Source organism: Camellia sinensis, chromosome 12 (genome assembly GCF_055761805.1).
Source record: "Camellia sinensis isolate YWXY chromosome 12, ASM5576180v1, whole genome shotgun sequence".
NCBI lineage: Eukaryota > Viridiplantae > Streptophyta > Magnoliopsida > Ericales > Theaceae > Camellia > Camellia sinensis.
The window spans coordinates 128,522,314-128,536,040 of NC_138972.1; the positions used below are offsets into that span (position 1 = coordinate 128,522,314).

General features: G+C 32.8%; 1 long non-coding RNA gene across 1 annotated transcript; it reads left to right on the plus strand.

Annotated features, from left to right (window-relative positions):
* The first annotated feature begins 12,482 nt into the window (after positions 1–12,482).
* LOC145804775 (uncharacterized) lies at positions 12,483–12,884 on the plus strand. The gene is made up of 2 exons (XR_014347164.1): positions 12,483–12,619; positions 12,805–12,884. It is a non-coding gene; the product is annotated as an uncharacterized LOC145804775 (long non-coding RNA).
* The last annotated feature ends 843 nt before the right edge of the window (positions 12,885–13,727 follow it).

The following is a 13,727-nucleotide window of genomic DNA, read 5'->3' on the forward strand; positions in this document are numbered from 1 at the left end:
TCTGTCTAACCCATTAACACTGTGTTTGGGTTGTGTTTGAGTATAAAAGGTAAATTATAAAGGGCAAACTTCACTTTACTCCCTATGGTTTAGGTTATTTGCAGATTACCCCCTAACGTTTGAATATCACCACATAACCCCCCTATGGTTAATGGGGTGATGTGCACAGTTAACGTCGTTAGCATCAGAAGTAAAAAGACTATTTTGCCCTTGTATATATAACTTTTTTTTTAATATTTCTCATTCAACAGGTGTACACTTAAGAAGAACAAGAGAGAAAAGAATCAATGGTGGACATCAGTATCAATGACGAACATATTCATTCAATTCATACAAGAAAGGTTGATTTAAGAATGAGCTCAAGAAAAACAAAAACTTGCAAATCTAAGAAGTTTTTTTTTTTCTTCTTACTCTCTCTTTCTCTCTAGTCTACCTTACCTGTTGATTCGAATTTGGATGCCGGTCGCAGGCATGCACATCATGGTCGCGACCGCGGTCATAGGGGAGAGAGAGAGAAAGCTAGAGAGAGTGGAAATATTATAGAGAGAGAGAGAGAGACAGACCGAAAATACTGTTTCCGGTGGATTTGGCTGAGAAATTTATTTTCTGATTTGTGGTTTTTAATGATGTTCATTCAGAGAAAAAGTTAGATTTTTTTTTTTTTTTTGATTTGGGTTCTTCAAGAAAAGTTTGTTTTTTGTTTTGTTTTGTTTTTATTTTTTTTTATTTTTTTTTTTGAGGTGGGTTAGTGCTCAAATTAAAATTTTTGGCGAGAAATCAAAGAAGATTATATATACACACACACACACACACACACACATATACATAGAAATCAAAGTAAAGTTTGTTTGTTTGTTTGTTTGTTTGTTTTTTTTTTTTTTGAGATGGGTTTGTGTGTTAGATAATGTCTCAATGGGACCACATAATTAAATGTGGTGTTATCATTTATAAGAAGCCTACAATTTAAGTGATTCAATTTAGTTAATAGGCTTAAGGGTATATATGTGTTATGGACCTAATGTGTAGATACTAGTTGTATAATTTCTATTTCTATGAGGGGCAGAAATAGAAATTAAAACATATTGGTTAAAGTTGGTTTTCATTACCTTTCAGTTTTAAAACCAATAATAATAATGGTTAATTTATTAGTTTTTATTACCTTTCAGTTATGAAACTAATAATGGTTAATTTATTGGTTTTTATTACCTTTCAGTTATGAAACCAATAATGGTTAATTTATTGGTTTTCATTACCTTTCAGTTATGAAAACCAATTACAACCTTTAAAAGGTTATGGTCCCTATTCCTTCCCAAGAGTGAAAAAACAAGAATACTGTTTTGTTTTTCTAAATCCTCTCAAGGAGAAACATAAGGCACATAAGGGAAAGGATTAGAAGGCTCTAACAAAGTCAATATTAAGGTTTTATTGACAATCAGACGCTTCCGTTTAACCGTTCATCAATGGATTCAGGTATGTCATTTTGTCTTGATTTCTTGATGATATACATGGTAGATGATCCGAAACATGAAGTTTCATGTTCTGAAATTTATGTTAACATTGTGCTCAGATTAAAATTTTTAGAGAGAACTCAAAGAAGATTATATATATCTATGTATGTATGTATACATAGAAATCAAAGAAGAAATCAAAGTCACACTCTGAACAACCTTCTGTAGTACTCATTCGTTGAACACCCTTCTAATCTCGTTGTTTGGAGAGAAATCAAAGAATATTATATATATAAATAAATATATATATATACATATATATAGCCACATATTATATACATATAGCTACAGTTTTATTCTTGTACCACATTCCCAACATATATATACATATATATAGCTACAGATTATATATATATATACATACAGATACATTAATTTTTGATAAAAATTATGTTGTTTAAATTAATTTAGGTTTTTGTTTTGGTTTTTTGGGGGGTTTTGATTTTTAGAAGTGACTATAATTTTTATTCATTATTCTTGGCCTTGAGTTGGAGGAAGAAGATGTGAAATTGAGAGAGAGATGTGTTGTGTTTTGAAAAATGAATATCTGGATATTGATGATAAAGATGAGGGTAGATTTTGGAAATTGATGATGAAAAAATGAGGGCATTTTAGTCATTCAATTCGGAGGAAAAATCATATTTTTATGCCCATTTGCATATTAGGCGCGTGTCATGCGCGGCCTGTTAGAATGGATGGAAAAGCTAACTGTGCACATCATCTCATTAATCACATGGGGGGTTATGTGGTGATATTCGAATGTCAGGGGTAATCCGCACATGGCCCAAACCATAGGGGGGTAAAATGAAGTTTGCCCAATTATAAATACATCCTCTGAAATTTGCTTAAAAAATATATTATCTTTTGTGATTTAAAAAATTATAAATACCTCATTGTTAGAATTTTTTATTTAATAGAATTAACTAAAAAATGAAATTCATTATTGCTCTCTTATGCAATAATAAAATTACTTAAATTATTAATTAAAACATATTTCTATCATAATTAAAAACTATTAATTGACTTGATAATTTATTAATAAAATGAGCGATTTGTTATGAAATTAGAAATTTTAGGGAGTGGAATGTAATTTTCAAAATCATAGGGGACAAATCGTATTTTAATCAAATTTCAAGAGATGTATTTATAATTTACCCGAGTATAAATTATCTGGTAGGTCGAGAAAACTAAAAAAATTACAAGTTCTTAAATTATTTTTCCTACTTTATTAGATATATTTTTTAAAAGGTTAAAAATTATCAAAAAATCAATTTATAAATGAATCCTGAGTTGGTGTTTAGAATTTGTGTATTTTTTTATATATTTTTTTATTACTTTTTTATTAGTTTATTTTTGTTTTTAGTAAGTTTTTAAAAATAAAATTCAAAAAATTATAAATTTTCAGATTCTACTCAACCAGATGAATCAGATTATTTAAAAAAAAATTAAAAATAATATAAAAAGGTACAAAAAAGACAAATAAGTCAGAAATAGTAATTTTTTTTTGACAATTTAGATTCATCTATGTAAGGTGGACTTGTAACGTTTTAAAAAAATTCACTAAAGAAAAAAAAAAGTAGAAAAATGTGGGTTGTGTTTGGTTGTGTTCTGTAAATGTAATTCCATCCCTCTATTTGTATTTAATGTTTTGATAGAGTTTTCAAAATGTAATTCCACCACACATTTCAAAATGTAATTCTCCTTCCCGTTTGGCAGATTTCTGTTTGTTTCGTCTTCTCTGCTAGACAATCTTCATTGTATTTGAAGAATGGATTAAAGAGATAAGAGAGACTGTTTGATTATAAAAATAAAAAAAGTACATAAAAATAAATAAATAAAAACATATTCCTATTTTGTTACTAAAACAAAATCTGAATCTGAAAAAAGAAAAATAATTAAAACTGAAATTAAATTAATTACTTACCATATTAATTTTTCGAACAATTTTTTTTTTTTTTATTAAGTCCAATGTTTAACACTGTGTCTTTAAGACAGATTCGTCATCTCCAAGGTACTTTCAGATTATGGACGTCTATCTCTCAGGATAAAATGATCAATAGTGAATAGTAGCAGCACTACAAACTATTCACAACAAACACACTTAGTGTTTACACTCTTTCTTACAAGGAAAATAACGCAGCAAGAATGCAGAGAGCAATAGCAGATTTATGACGAAATTTCTGAATGAAAAATCAATTGAGGGACTGTCAATTTATAGATAAAAATAATGGCTGTTCAGTTTGAATCCAATAGGTATGGTACATGTTCAGACATATACAGGTTTGAATTTCAAACAGATAAGGAACTATTTTGGGTTTGAATTTGAGCAGATTCAGATTTGTTTGGAAAGATATGGAACATGTACAGAAATTCTGAAGACGTGCAAACCAATATTTAAATTTTATTTCCAACCAGAATTTGAAATAAAAACAGAAACAAAATTTTTTTTTTTTTTCGAAATGTAATGTTTTTGGCCGAAAAAGATAAGTATTGGGCCAGACAAGCCCAACCCAACCTCACACCACGCACTTGCGCCCAAGCCCAGCCCAGCTTGCCCGCCCGATTCGACGGGCGGTGGTGGTGGCTCGCGCGCGTGTGTTTATTTTTGAGTCCAATGAGTCTAACCTACTTTGCCCATAATCTCTCCCTTCTACAAACTTGGGGTGCCCCTTGGGGCCCTCTCCAAGTTGCAAACCCAAGCCTTATAAACTCACAAAAGTTTGCCCACCAAACCAATGTGGGACAAACCTTTAGTTCAAACCTTTAAGAAAACTTCACCAATATACCATTTTCATGGAGCTCTCTTTGGCTTCAATTTTTCACTCACCCGATAATGGTTTTGAGTAACCAAATATACTACGTGAATCACAACGTGGCATATAATGCGTTACCACTTAGACCCGCCAACTTTGGCACATAGGTCCTACTTAAAAATTAGACTAAAGTTGAGGAAAAATTTGATTTTTCCAAAACTATTTCTAACAATCCCCCACATGAATGGAATTTGATGACAATAGAAATGCAACAATATGTAGAATTTGTCGAAAGAGTATAAATCGAAAATATCTTGCATTAGAATAGGTAGTTTTCGGCCTTGAACCTTCCCTAATGATAACCTATCGGACTTACTAGCTAACCAATAGATGCGATGCCTTGATTTGTTTAGCTATTTGTGTAAGCCAAGACAATAGATTTCACACAAAATATCTTCTAACACATCGTGGTTCTCACGGTTGTATTCATTTTGGCTTTGAGCACTCCTGGTTGTTCATGAGTGCTTCTTGAGAATTTAGCCTCTTCATTCTTATAGAACCGGCCCCAGTTCGACACTCATATAGGTGATTCTTATTGTGAGTATCTCTAATACTCGTCTTGATTTTTATGCCTAAATCAAGATATAAGTAATCATTAAAAGCGAAACTTATCCTCAAACCCGTGCATACAACACATGTTGTAGATATCACTTTTACCATAGGAATAGGTAGGGAATTTTAATTCCTTATTGATTTCTGGCAAGCCACACATAACTTAGTTGTCCCTTTGAACTTAGTTCTTGAGATCTCCAGTCATTTAAGTAGGGTTACCTTTATGATGACTCTTATGTAATAGGCTTTAATTCCATTCCCTTCGATAAACTATACACTTGCTCTTTTGTCAAACCTTTTGTTAACGGATCGACAATATTCTCTTTAGATTTTATATAATCTATTGAGATTATTCCATTTGAGAGCAATTGTCTTTCGGTATTATGTCGACGACGAATATGTCGTGGCTTACCATTATACATATGATTCTGTGCCTTACCTATTGCAAATTGACTATCACAATGAATGCAAATAGCTAGTACAGGTTTTGGCCACATTGGAATGTCTTCTAAGAAGTGGCGAAGCCATTTTGCTTCTTCACGTGCTTTGTCTAAAGCGATGAACTCAGATTCCATTATGGATCGTGCAATGCATGTTTGTTTTGTGGATTTCCAAGAAATAGCAGCGCCTCCTAGAGTAAAGACATATCCACTAGTGGATTTTGAATATTTAGTATCCTATATCCAATTGGCATCACAATAACCTTCTAGTACTACAGGATATCGAGTAAAGTTCAAACCATGATCATGGGTAAATCTTAGATATCTAAGAACCCAAATGATCACTTTCTAATGGTCTTCTCTGGGGTTACTAGTGTACCTACTCAATTTACTAATAGCATAAGCTATATCAGGACGAGTACAATTCATTACGTACATTAGGCTTCTAATGATTTGGGAGTATTTTGACTGAGACACCGCATCACCTTTATTTTTCGATAAATAAAAACTAATGTCTACAGGTGTTCTAGCTACATTCATATCATTCTTTATAAATTTACCAAGAATTTTCTCAATATAATGAGATTGAGATAATGCATACCCATCAGATTTTAGTAATTTTCATTCCTAACATAACATCTGCGACTCCCATATCTTTTATATCTTTTATATCAAATCTTTTGTTTAGCATTTGCTTGGTTGATTTGATCATGTTTAGACCGCTTCCAATGATAAGCATGTCATCCACATAAAAACAAACGATGACATAACATTTGTCAATATTTTTAACATAGACGCACTTGTTCCATTCATTTATCTTAAACCCATTAGTAAGCATAGCATGATCATGCCATTGATTAGGAGCTTGTTTTAATCCATAAAAAGATTTTACAAGCCGACAAACTTTCTTTTCTTGCTCCGACATTACAACCCCTTGTGGTTACTCCATATAGATCTCTTAATTTAGATCACCATTTAAGAAAGTTGTCTTAACATGCATTTGATGTATTTCTAAATTACACAATGCTGTTATGGCAATAAGCATGCGGATGAATGTTATTCTTGTCACATGGGAATATGTATCAAAATAGTCCAGACCTTCCTTTTGTCTGTAACCTTTTACAACAAGTTTTGCTTTATACTTGTCTATTGAACCATCTGCTTTCATTTTTCTCTTGAATATCCATTTATATCCAAGAGGTACCAGGTGGAAGATCCACCAATTCCCAAGTATGATTTTGCATAATGGATTCAATTTCATTATTAACAGCCTCTTTCCACAAAGTTGCTTCAGGACCTGTCATTGCTTCCTTAAAACTTTGAGGTTCATTTTCTAACAGGTATGTCACAAAATCTAGACCAAAGGATTTTGATGTTTTTATTCTCTCACTTCGTCTTGGTTCATCACCAATTAAATCCTACTAGTCGAGACCATTACTAGTCTCTTGTGTTTGATTGTCATTAGTCTCTTAACTTTGTATACAATCATAAGTTCTTTTTTGTGAACTTAATTCCGGTCATTTCTTGTAAGGAAAAACATGTTCAAAAAATGCAGCATTCCTTGACTCTATAATAGTGTTCACATTTATATCAAGTATTTCTGATTTATAAGTCAGAAATCGATACGCACTACTATTCTGAGCATGACCAATAAACACACAATCTACTATTTTTGGTCCTATTTTAATCTTTTTCAGAATAGAAACTTCTAACTTTGCCAAACACCTCCACACTTTTAAGTATTTGTAGGAAGGTGGTCGACCTTTCCACAATTCATAAGGAGTGCTGTTAGTTATATTGTGGGGTATTCTTTTAGGAATATATTTAGCAGACAACATTGCTTCCCTCCACAAGTTTTGCGGTAAGCCTGAACATAGTGACATGGCATTCGTCATTTCTTTAAGGGTTCTATTCTTCTTTTCATCAATTTCATTTTGCTGTGGAGAATAGGGTGCTGTAGTTTGGTGAATAATGTCATGTTGTGCACAAAATTCATTTAAAGGTGCATCATATTCACCAACCCTATCACTTCTAACTATTTTAATGATTTTACTGAGTTGATTTTCAACTTCAGTTTTGTAGAGTTTAAATATTTTCAAGGCTTCATTTTTACTTTTAAGTAAATATACATAACAATATCTTGTGCAATCATTGATAAATGTTATGAAATACTTTTTGCCACCTCTAGTTTGAACAAATTTAAGATCACGTACATCAGTATGAATTAATTCTAGAGGTTCGGTTTTTCTTTCAACCGATTTAAATGGAGTCTTAGTTAGTTTCGTTTTTACACAAATCTCATATTTGTGATTAAGATCAATTTCAAACTTTGGTATATAATCCAAACCAATTAATCTACAGAAAGCATCAAAATTCATATGTCCTAATCTACCATGCCATAAATTTGACTCAAGAATATAAGCAAAAGATGTGTTATTCTTATTAACAGAAAGTTTTGGTACAAACGTCATTACATTTAATTTAAAAAAACCATCGCTCATGTATCCCTTACCAACATGCATATTACTCTTTGTTAATATATATTTATCAGACTCAAAAAGCAAGCCTAAAACCATTTTTACTTAACAAAGAACCATAAACTAAATTTTTTCAGATGTCTGGTACATGCAGTATATTGTTAAGGGTCAATTCTTTTCCCGATGTCATCTTCAAGACTACTTTCCCTTGTCCAGCCACAGCAAAAGTAGATGAATTTCCCATGAATAGTTGCTCACCATTTACAAACTCATTATAAGTAGTGAACATCTTCTTGTTTGCGCAAATGTGCCAAGTTGCCCCAGTGTCAACCCATAATTCCTTGGGATTTCCAACCAAATTAGCCTCAGATACCACAACAAAGAGATTGATGTCATTTACCCCATTAGAGATGTAATCAAGTTCTATCACATTGGCTTGATTAGTAGTCTTCTTGCTTGTACTTCTGCAGTCCTTCTTTGGGCGGCAGCAATCAGAAGCACGATGTCTAGTCTTGCCACAATTATAGCATTTTCCTTTGAACTTCTTATTGCCATTATTGTCGTCTTGTTTAGGACCATCTCCAGCAAACTTCCTTTTTTTGTTATGTGGCTCGGGCACATGTTCAACCACATTAGCCTTGGACTCAGTGGGATTTTTACCCTTCCTCTTTGTAGCCTTCCGGTTATCTTCCTCAATTCTCAGTCTTACAATAGGTTCATCCATGGTCATCTATTTGAGTTTATGTTTTAAATAATTTTTGAAATCTTTCCAAGCCAATGATAATTTTCACTAACACAATGACTTGGAAGGACTCGCTAAGAGACATACCTTCAGTATGAATATCATGCAAAATTTATTGAAAACTTTGAACTTAAGAAATTACCGTTTGGGAGTCTACCATAACAAAGTCTAGAAATTTACCGACAACAAATTTCTTTGTGCCGGCATCCTCTGTCTTGTATTTTTTTCTCCAAAGAATAAAGGGCTGTAAACATTATATAACATGTTGTCAAGGCCATTAAGGATGTAGTTTTTGCACAGAAAATCAGAATGTTTCTAAGCATCTACAGTGGTAACAACTTGCCGATCACTTTCATCCTCTTTAAGTACTGGAGCCTCTTTACGAAGAAACCAAGCCAGATTTAGAGTTATAAGATAGAATAGCATGTTCTGCTGCTATCTCTTAAACTTAGTGCCATTAAATTTTTCACCCTTTTCTCCATGATTTATTGGAACTTGAACATGGTTCTGGATAGGAACCAGAGTCGTTGTAACAATTGGAGTACCACTTTCAGTTGCAGTAGCCATAATATCTGATTACAAAAACAGAAAAAAAAAAACCAAAACACAAATTAATTTTCTAGTTACTAAAACTAGAAAATAAATTATAATACAAAATAATTTTACTTTTCTAGTTACTACAACCAGAAAAATAAAATACTACACAATAATTTTTTTGTATCACTACTACATAAATTAATATTCTAAAATTGTTAGTGACACTAGTATATTACTACTAGTTGTCAAAGAAAATAAACAGTATATTACTACTATTTGTATGTTCCAACCAAAATATCATTTTGTAAAAGCACAAAAAAATAAATACAATGAAGACATCAAAATTAATCTGTCCTAAGATTGATGAACAATCTTCACTGTATTTGAAGAATGGATTAAAGAGATAAGAGAGACTGTTTGATTACAAAAATCAAAACAGTATATAAAAATAAATAAATAAAAACAGATTCTTATTTTGTTACTAAAACAAAATCAGAATCTGAAAAAAGGAAAAATAATTAAAACTGAAATTATATTAATTACTTACCTTATTAATTTCTCGAACAAAATTTTTGATCAAGTCTAGTGTTTAACACTATATCTTTAAGACAAATTCGTCCTCTCCACAGTGCTTTCAGATTATGGACGTCTATCTTCCAGGATAAAATGATCAACAGTGAATAGTAATAGCATTACAAACTATTCACACAATGCATACACTTAGTGTTTATACTCTTTCTCACAAAGAAAATAATGCAGCAAGAATGTTGAGAGCAATAGCAAATTTAGGACGAAATTTCTGAATAAAAAATCAATTGATGGACTGCCCATTTATAAATAAAAATAGTGGCTGTTCGGTTTGAATCCAATAGGTATGGTACTTGTTCGGACGTATACAGGTTTGAATTTCAAACAGATAAGGAACTGTTTTGGGTTTGAATTTGAATAGATTTAGATCTGTTTGGACAGATATGGAACCTGTACAGAAATTCTGAAGAGGTGTAAATCAAAATTTGAATTTTATTTCCAACCAGAATTTGAAATAAAAATGGAAAAAAAAAATTCAAATATAATGTTTTTGGCCCAAAAAGATAAGTGTTGGGCCGAACAAGCCTAGCCCAACCTCACACCACGCATCCACACCCAGACCCAGCCCGTTCAGACGGGCGGCAGCGCGCGCGCATGTGTTTATTTTTGGGTCCAATGGGTCTAACCTATTTTGCCCATAACTTCTCCTTTTTACAAATTTGGGATGCCCTTTGGGGCCCTCCTAAAATTGCAAACTCAAGCCTTATAAACCCACAAAAATTTGCCCACCAAACTAACGTGGGATAAACCTTTAGTTCAAACCTTCAAGGAAACTTCACCAATATACCATTTTCATAGAGCTCTTTTTGGCTTCAATTTTTCATTCACCCGATAATGGTTTTGAGCAACCAAATACTACGTGAATCACAACGCGGCATAGAATGCGTTACCACTTAGACCCGCCAACTTTGGTGCATGGGTCCCACCTAAAAATTAGACCAAAGTTGAGGAAAAATCTGATTTTTCCAAAACCATTTCTAACATTCTCCACTCTAAAGAACTTCCCAACGTACATATGCTCTCTCTTTGGTCTTCTCCATTGCTGAAAAGCTTCATGTGCAAAGAAATTTAAGCTGAAGATCCTTCACGGGTCGTCTTCCTCTCTTTGAACTGAACTCTGACCTTCAAATCCAAACCATGCCTGTGAATCGATTCCTTCTCACTCATAAAATCGCATCGACCAGCTCCCACAAATCAACTGACTTTCAGTTTGTACGTTGTGGTTGATTCACTCTCCGGACAATGAAGCAACGACAACAAAAAGATAAAGTAGATTAGAAATTTCTCTCAAAATATATATAGATTCTATGTACAACTCATTGATTTTCTACTTCATCCCTAAATTTTTTTCTTTGTTCCCAAATAGCCACTGAAGTCATCATTATGAAGTGACGTGTCTAATCAATGAAATTTTAAAGAAAGTAGCAATTAGCTTGTTTGGTTTTATAATTTAGAATTCACTTTTTAAAAAATTGAAATTTTTTTATTTTTTTGTTTTTATTATTTTTTTTAATATTTTAAGGAATTTTTAAAATTTTTAGATACGTCTAACATAAATACACTTAATAAGTATAATATTTGTAATTTTTTTTTTAAAAAAAAATTCACTAAATATCAAAAATACACACAAAAATACGAAAATTCAATAAATTTTTGGTATTCTTGTGCATTTATTATTTTTTTAAAATATTTTACTTTTTAGATATATCTAAATAAGATGAAAAAAAGTAAAAAAAAAAAATTTGTTTAAAATTTTAAAAATATTCACTAAAAATAAAAAAAATATGAAAAATAACAAACTCAATTTTTAAAAAATTAAATTTAAAAAATTGAAACCAACCACACCGGATTAATTTTTTGAATTAGAAAAGTTTCTAAAATTCTTCCATGTCATATGATTTTTTTCCTCCATGTATTGGTCTCATTAATAGAATACACTGTTAATGTGGTATGCTGGACCCATGTAATAACTTTTAATGTTTGAGAGTAACCTAAGTGAGAAAAGAAAATGAAAACTGTTACATATAATCATATTTTTATATGTATTGATGAATGTGAATCTCATTGCTTTTTTATCTAAAGTGAAAAAATGAGATTCTAAACAGAAATCCATATAGGGGGGGATTAGGTTGAGAGCGTCTCTCTCTAGTTTCTAGAGAGAGAAACTTCTCACCGTTGGTACCCATGGGTGATAGATCAACGCGGTTCTCCATAGCCGCCGTAGCAACGCGGTGGATTGTTGGCTACTACGGTTAGTTTCTTCTGGTGTGTGTCCAGCTTTGGCCCTCCGGCTATGGCCGGTGTCAGCGTCGGATGTAGCTCAAGCTTGCCGGTTCTTGCCTGGTTTGGTTTCGAGTTCGCCGGCGTCGTCGACACTACTGAAAGAGTACATTCTGCAGCTGTGATACGGTCCCCGTCGTTGCTCGGTAACTCCTTATGGCGTTGATGGTTTTGTGGGTGTGCCACCGGGGCTTTGGCGTTGAAAGGTGGCTCTCTCTATGCTTCGCTCGTTCTGCCGGTGTTGTTATGCCGGTAGCTTTGTTGAGGTTTGGCTGCTTTCAGCGCCGGAGGGATGACCTGCCGGATTACTGTCCTCTGATTTTTGATGAGGTTGTAAGCTGGGTGTTTGTATGGTGGACTACGGATGCTACGGGTTTGGGAAGCTGATTCAACGGCATTGGTTTTTTCCCGGAGTTTAGCCGATTTTCATGGGAACGCCGATCTTGTTTGGCTGGTTTTCAGTGGATTTTCTTCGAGGATGGAGTGGTGGCGACGCGCCTTTGGTGCGTTTGGTCTTTACGGTCGTATGGACTGTGTAAAGCTGAGGCTCTGTTTGCTTGGGAGACCCGCTGCCAGCTAGCCAGGGTGTTTGGAGGATTTTCAAATATCTTCCCTCTTTGCTGAGCTCATTTTTGGTTGCCATTAAAATAATATTAATATTTATATTGGCTAACTTATTTAGGTTAAGTTTGGGAAGACTAAATAAGTGTATTTTTTGACTTTTTATGAAATATGGGTTGGATTTGGGTTGGGTTTGAAGTGATGTGTTAGAGAGGTGATGTGACTTAAATAAGATGATATGACTTAAATAGAATAGTGACTTTTTGACTTTTTAAATTTTTTAGAGAATGCCAAACTTGGTCTTAGTATCTGTTTGCTTATCTCTTTTATGCTACAAATTCCTATTTCTTGGGTGATCTCATCTTTTAATTTTTGATTTACTTTTACATAGTAGATGGAGTGTCTTCTCGTGTTCTCTATTTTTTTGTGTGCGAGCTTCATTGTGAGAACTAAGGTCTCACTTCGGTTTTCAGTTTGCTTTGGAACTTTTTCCCTCCTTTTCTAGATTCTTGTTTGTGTATGCAAGATCTTGCGATGGTTCTTGTTGATGGGAAAATTTTCAGGATGCATTTCCAGAAAATCCTTGATCTGCTGTAAGAAGTGAAATCTAAAGTTTTGAGTTTGTGAACTCCCAAGGGATGGTTATATACATTAGAGATTGGGTTCTGGTCCAGCACAGTCGGAGTTTTGGCCGTTGATGCTGCTAGTTTCGGATTGATTGGACCGAACGTGATGTTGAAAATTTGTCAGTCCAATGTGTTGAATTGGGTTAACCTAACTCTGGTCTGGTCTTTTCTGTATCTATTTAGTAGATTATTTAAATCTATTTAGTAGATTTTGTTGTGAGCAGCAGTTAGGAGTGTTGCCTTTTAGGCGTGTTCTGAGTTTCATTGTAAAATCTATTTTTTTGGAATATAATTCTATGACTTACCCATCAAAAAAAAAAAAAAAATGAGATTCTCAATAGAATAAATGATTAGATAAGTTAGTATAAAAATTATTATAGATGGATAAATAAGAGAAAAAAAGAAAAAAGAAAAGAAGAAGAAGATATATTGATTTCTCTTCTATCTTATTTGGTTAAAATATTTAATAGAAAAAAAATTGTTATTTTCTATATCTAAATGGACAGGATTAGCATTATAAGAAAATAACAATTAATTGGTTTAGTTTTCTCTTTCAATCTCTTTATTTTTGGAGAAATTAAGATTAATATAGGAAAATGCTAT